Consider the following 6563-nt stretch of genomic DNA (forward strand, 5'->3'; position numbering starts at 1 on the left):
CAACTGCGATGAGGAAATAAAACTTAGCAATGCTTCTGTCAGATCACCAGGTCTCACTGGAGACAACATGTTGCCATAACACAGTAGATATTTCAAATGTATGGCTTTCACATCTTCCTTTCAATTAAAAAAAAATAAATGTATATGTACATATCTCAAGCCTTTTGTCAGAATTCTGCCATGTAGGGGGACTCTCAACAGAACTTCCATACAGAAAGGTTATGGGTCTGAAAAAAAATTCTCATACAAATGAATACTATGAGTTGATTTAACCACACAAGACTGCCACAGAAATGCATCTGAGGCTATGGTTACAGCACAACACTTCATGCTGGGGCCTGTTTTGAACAGAGCTACCAAGAAAGCAGAACAGAAAAGGAACATTATAAATACTTCCTCTATAGGTCCAAATTTACTGCAGAATGACTGTCTGCTCCTCCACGTTAGTATTCTCCCAAGCACACCCAATTCTAGACAGTAACTTCAAGATGCCAGAATGATATCATCATCTTATGGGCGAGATTCATATACTGCACAGAATACCACAACGACCTCACCATGGAGCTGCACATCGACGCTGCAGACAGAGCCCTACAGGGAGCTCCTAAATACTTCACGAGGCAGTCAGCACCAAGGGTAATGACAGCAGCAAGGGACACTACCACAATGCTGCTGACACAAGAAAAGAAAAAAAAAAAAAAAAAAAAAAAAAAAGATACTACTAATCATTTCAGCTCCTTTAACAAAAGGTCAGCATGATCTGAGGAGGCTGGATGTTGGGGAAGAGTTTTAACCTTTGCTCAGTAGAAAACTGGGATGTGTCTGAGGAAAGCACCCCAAGGTGACTGCCACGGCCCTGAGTGCTGACGGTATCTCTCCCTACTCTTCCTCAACGGGATAAATAAACCCCTGCTCCACCATGGAGCCCCTTCTCATCCTCTCACCTGCCAGGTAAGGCTGCACTAGCTTTGGCCCGTTGCCACTGGTTGAGGGGAGCACCCTGCAGAGAAAGCGTCAGGTGTGGGCTCTGGGGAGAAGGTGCAGCACAGTAGGGCTAACATGCAGAGGGGTTACAGCAGACCTACAGGCCCCACATGGTGGTATCTCGTATGGGAGATGCCTGACTGCTGCCAGTGACACAGCCTCCAACCTGCCCCTGCACGGCATGCTTAGAGCCACAGTACTCCTGTAGTACAGGTGAGCCCTTGCTGCTGGTCCATATTAGCACTGAACAGACCACCACTTGTGAAAGATGAGGTGGAACACGCTTAAAAAAAGAGGAAGTCAGTTGTGTGGTCCCTTATAGCTCCATACTGGCTCACTTCTTCCTGTTCAAGATACAAAGAGACAGCAAGAAATACTACAGACTAAGGGACTAGAACAAGGGTCCATGACCTAGATCCTGACTGGGTGAAAGCTTCCACCTACCAGTACCAAGCACACAAGCCATAGGTGAAATGAATTAATTTCACATAAAAATAAATCTAAGGGAACTGTACTCTTTTTACATGATATATACACTGTGTATTTTAATACTTAGTCATCAACAGGTGCACACCACACAATCAGATTCAACAAGGTCATCATCTACACTTTGAGATTTTAAAATCTAAGGATCATCATCGTAGCTTTGAGCAATATGGGAAAAGGCGAAGTTATGTTGGATAGGAATTACTGCATGCTGTCAATTTCTCCAAAGGTGATAACATGAAATAAACATTAGCTCCTTTGAGGAAGACTATGCCTAGAGGACAGAAAGGCGCTTACCACTCACTGTGAGCTTACTCACTGTGAGACCCTATACACAGCTTACACAGAGATGTTGATATGAAGTCCCTGTATGCTGTAATAACCCTCTGGAATGCAGTGTTGTAAAAGAAATTCTCTAAACACCTCTCTGGAACATACTATTATAAAAGAAGTTCTCCAATTATTACAAAAACTCCTGTAATAAACTTCTGCTTGAAATGACTCAAAAGCAGTTTCAAAAGCATTCAGGTTTCACTGATGTTCAGCTGAGCAACAAACAAACTAAAAGCCACAGCAGCTTCCTGAACTACCTCACCTGGTACTTGCAAAAATATTGAACTGATCTGAAAGCAGAAATAAATGTCTGGGAGCAGGTCAGAAGCTTTCTAATGGCAGTAGTACTGGCTTACACCAGCTTAAATGTTTGTGAAATGATGACAGGTATCTGATGATATCAAACAGATTAAGAAAAAAGCCTTTGCTGCTAGCAGATCATTTCTCTCTCATTGAATATAAAAAAAAAAAAAACAAAACAACAACTGTTGAGAGGGTGGGAGAAGGTACGGAAGTTAACCAGCCACAACAAGAGGGTGTCTTACAAATAGAAAGGAAAACTGTAAATGTCACCTATGCTAATTAAGACTTTAACTGGACTCTCATGACATTCTCATGAGAACTACTGTGCTTTTGTACATATAAACACACTCTGCAACTTTCTCTCATTAAAACTGACTCAGCAGCTCTGTGGACTAAATGCAAGAGAGTTTGCTCCAGTGACTCCCTCTGTCCTGGTAGTCCTTCAAAGCTGCTTCACTCTTCCATACCCTCTTGGCACTGAACTCCAACAAGAGTTGGATAAAACTAAGTTGCAGTTCTGTCTGCAAATGAAGATACCAATTAGTTTTGTATGACAGAAATATGGTGCTAGATATTAGGAGTAAAATTCCCCAAATTGTACTTATTGATAGCTCATTGTGAGAACTTAAGTGTGACTGAATTTCAATAAACCTGGGTAAATCAGTATTCAACATCGGCATTAATAACCTGGACTACTGAATAGCGTTATGCTTTTTAAATTTGTAGATAACATTAAGTCACAGGGAGATGCAAAAAAAAAAAAAAAAAATAAAAATAAATAAATGAATAAAGGGCAGGATTAAAGACACAAGTTATGCAAAACAAGACTTACTTACTTCAAGAAAAAATAAATCTAAGTACTCCCAGTATCCATATACCATTAAGAAAACCATGATGAGGCTCTGCTTGGATTCATGGTTAGACACAACTTTTTAGAAGATGAAGCTGGAAGCCAGGAGCACCAAAACATTGATTGTAAATGTCTGAACATCCATCCAAGTTGAAAGTTCTGTTACTGAAGAAACAAGGTTTCAAGCACCACTAGCAGTTTAAAGTTACTTCCTCCTCTCCACTACCACGTCACTAGGCCTCAGGTCTGAATAGTACTACAAAGCACAAAAATATAAGAAATAAATTGGGTTCAGCTGTCAAGATGCTACAGACCCACTCATCATTTCTCCAGCCCCAGTCATGTCATTTCGCTCACTAAGGAGGAAGAAAGCTAACCTAGTAAAAAGAGAATTAATGTATTTCAACCAGTTTAGCAGACAACTTTTTGGAGTGGTAGGGAGCAGAATACAGCAGCAACAGGTTGTTAGATTTACCTAGCCATCTCACAAAGTAAGACAGCAAGATTCTTGACATTATCGCTGATTACATTTTTCCTAAAGTAAACCTGAGAATTTATGAAGTCTTGGATTCAGATAAATATGATACTTCCCTGCAAGATCCTTCAAAACGACAAAACAACCAAAATAATTCCGGTGCTGCTGACAGCAAAATGATTGTCACAGGGTCATACAGCAGGCCACTGGCAGAGAAAACATGCAGCTTTACAATAATTATACCTTAAATCCTAAACTTCCTTAACAGATTTTTGTGGAAAAAAATGAACAGACATATCACTTCTATTAGAGCTTACAGAAATACTGATCACTGATGTAAGCAGTAAGACTTGCAGTCCTTACACTCATGCATCAGCTGAATTCACTGGGGCTGCAGATTTAAAAAGCAGAATTTACACAGAATATGAATAGCAACTTCTGCTTCAATAACTTGAATTTTAAGGAGAAAATTATCCATTATCCACTAGGATATCCATTTAAAGAGAAAATTATCTCCTTATCCACTAGGGATTCATCTTACAGACACCTAATTTTAGGCTACAAGAAAACCTGTAAGCAAACTGGTATTTTTGCAACTTACACAGTACCAATCTGTTTTGTGCTTTTACAAAAAAAAAAAAATCCATCTTCCATATATTATGCTAATGTTCTGAATAAAACCACAAACAAATTATCCAGTAGTAACCGCTCACTTTTTAAGCATTAGCTTGCCAGAGTTCCATTAAATTTAAACTTTCTATATTGTCACTCTTTTCTTAAAGCACTGAGAAAATTATCTTTAAATGTAGAGCTTCTATGCCCTAAATCACTCAGGCCGCACCTAGAGAGGCAAGACAGTAATTTGTGGGCACTGTGAGTCCACTTCATTATTTCACTCTATATTCTGCACTCTTCCTGGGTGACAGGCTCAGGGCTGTTGGAAACAGAATGGCCTGCAACAAACCAGGCTTCTCCTCCATCCTTAAGTGATTAGATGTTATTACACAACAATACTAAGCTATTAACTTGTTCAGAGTCTGTATCAGGCTTAAAGCAAGTTACAAAACTTGTTTCGCACACAGACAACCATGCAAGCCAAGAGATCAAGAAGATCTCTTCCTACTGGACAGAACTGCTCTCTGGCTGGCACGGGAGGGGGTGTGTGCTAGTGAGGTTAACTTGTACTTTGAGCACCTTCAAAGGCTTTAAGAAAAGGAAACTGTGCACAGGCGTTAACCAGATGTTTCTGTAGTGTTCCTTCTTCCTAAATGATTCTATTATTAGGATTTAAAAAAAAAAAAAAAGCATTAGAAGGATCTGTCAGCTATGTTCACCCACAAAGAACCACTGTGGGTTCTAAGCCTGCGTGGAGTTACGGGGCACACAAAATGCTACAAAGAATGACTTAATGTATATATTTATTAATATATGTATAAACAGTACATTATATAAATATATGTAATATTAAAATACGGGTATTTCACATAAGTCAGGAGTTATTACACTATCACTTAGCCCCTTTTAAATGTGAGAAAATAGAAAAAGAAGGGAGGGGAGTTACTCAGCCTGTCAGCCGCTCAGCAAAAACATGACCAAAGGTACGACAGCATTTACCTACCGAATATGTGTAAGACAACTGTGTTCTTTGCCTACTTTAAAACCTCAGAAGCCAGAAACGAAAGGAATACAGTCTTCCCTCTGCCAACCTGGTCAGTCTGTGCCTGATTCCTGTAATGCTGCACGTTAACCGAGAGCTGAGCCTTGCAGCTCATCTGCCAACAAAGTCCACGGCCCGATACTCGAAGGGAGAAAAGAAAAAAGAGAAAAGCGACACCTTCACACGGCGTTATTTCCACGGGAGGCTGCCCCGCCGAGACACAGCAGCGCCGAGCCCAGGCACCGCGGCTCGGTGCCGGCTCCGAGCCCCCAGTACGGGGCTGAGGGCGGCCGCCAGCGCTGTCACCGTGTCCCGCAGCGACACACACGGCGCTGCCACAGCGGCGACAAGCCCCGAGTCCGGCGGTCCCGCGAGGGGAGGCAGGGAAGGAGGAGAGCGGGGAGCGAAGCAGCCCGGAGCCACGGAGCCGGCAGGGGACGCAGCGCGGAGAGGACGGGGGAAGGGGGCAGGGAGGCTCCGCCAAAGTTGCACTAACGGGGGAAGCGGGCGAGCTACCGGGACCACCACCACCGCCGCGCCGCGCCGCGCCGCGCCTCGCACAGCCCCGCGGAGGACGCGGGCCCCTACCTGGGCTGGGCGGCCACGGCCACGTCGCGCAGCCTCTCCCCGGTCCCGCTCAGCGGCCGCGCCGCGCAGGCTGCCCCGGCCCGCCCGCCGGCGACGGAGCAGGAAGCCGAGCGCCGCCGCCGCTGCACAGGCTGAGGCTGAGGAAGGCGCCGAGGCGTCGCGCCCGCCCCCTGCCGGTGGCGGACTGGGGCCGCATGGCACCGCCCCACTGCCGCGCCCCAGGACCGAGAGGGGCAGGTGGTTTGGGAAGCGAGGTGCTGCCCGTCAGGGGGCGAGGCTGACCGTCCCCACAAGCCCTGCAGACTGTCCCTACAAGCACTGCTGCCCGTCCCCACAGGGCAGGCTCCTGCGGCAGCCCAGAAAGGTCTCCTCAGGGGGCCAGCGTGGTGAGGCCGAGGCTGCTAGGAGCCAAACCTAGGGCGTGCTTTGGAGTCACATGTCCCATGAGGAGATTTGGAACAGAGAAACCCTAGCTGGTGTGTTGTGGACCATTTTGCATATGCTCAACTCTTCTTGACTACAACGTTTTGGATAATTCAGTGAAATTCTGTATTCAAAAAAAAAAAAAAAAAATCCCTTACATCTGTACACCCACAGACATGAATTTACAAGACCAAGTGAAGAAAATGTGTTAGGCACATCTGAAATATCAGCCCAGTGACACAGTCTAGGAGAGAACAGGGAACAGTCTGGATGGCTGTTTTCCTCTCTGTCCCAAAGCAAACACAGTAATCAGATCTTCTGAGATGGAGTCATGGAATCACAGAATCACAGAACAGCTTAGGTTGGAAAGGATCTTAAAGATCATCTACTTCCACCCCCCTGCCATGGGCAAGGATGCCACCCACTATATCAAGTTGCCCAGGGACTCATCCAAACTTGTCTTG

At 44.6% G+C, this 6563-nt stretch overlaps 1 protein-coding gene across 1 annotated transcript in view; it reads right to left on the bottom strand.

The window, feature by feature from the left end:
- FAM3C (FAM3 metabolism regulating signaling molecule C) overlaps window positions 1–5797 on the bottom strand; it is a 31781-nt gene extending 25984 nt beyond the window's left edge. The window contains exon 1 of the mRNA XM_082755854.1: window positions 5677–5797. The gene's annotated coding sequence lies outside the window, so the exon portion shown is untranslated. The remainder of the gene's footprint in view (window positions 1–5676) is intronic.
- Between the last annotated feature and the right edge of the window lie 766 nt (window positions 5798–6563).

This window comes from Aythya marila (genome assembly GCF_965140915.1).
Source record: "Aythya marila genome assembly, chromosome: 1".
In the NCBI taxonomy this organism is placed as follows: domain Eukaryota; kingdom Metazoa; phylum Chordata; class Aves; order Anseriformes; family Anatidae; genus Aythya; species Aythya marila.